Source organism: Octopus bimaculoides, chromosome 29 (genome assembly GCF_001194135.2).
Source record: "Octopus bimaculoides isolate UCB-OBI-ISO-001 chromosome 29, ASM119413v2, whole genome shotgun sequence".
NCBI lineage: Eukaryota > Metazoa > Mollusca > Cephalopoda > Octopoda > Octopodidae > Octopus > Octopus bimaculoides.
In genome coordinates, this window is record NC_069009.1 from 10,932,504 (window position 1) to 10,932,803 (window position 300).

The following is a 300-nucleotide window of genomic DNA, read 5'->3' on the forward strand; positions in this document are numbered from 1 at the left end:
ATGGAAAGTGCCATTGCTAGTTGCTGTAGTGATTTCATTGCAAACCACTGAAAAACAAATAAAACATGTGCATATGAAATATATATTACGGTATTCGTAGCTGTATTTTATGTACTGGAAAACACAGTCATATATTGGATAGACATGTATAAAATTTCCTATTGAAAATACTTCTGACAGAGAATCAAATAAAACAAGATGAATGAATGATTCAAACTTCTTGTTTTGATGTATAAAATGACTCTGCACACAGCACTCCCAGTATCTTTTAGTCTAATATATATCTCACATAAAAATAAC

General features: G+C 30.0%; 1 protein-coding gene across 1 annotated transcript in view; it reads left to right on the forward strand.

Annotated features, from left to right (window-relative positions):
- LOC106869292 (toll-like receptor 3) overlaps positions 1–300 on the forward strand; it is a 353,412-nt gene that overhangs the window by 179,694 nt on the left and 173,418 nt on the right. The window lies entirely within an intron of this gene.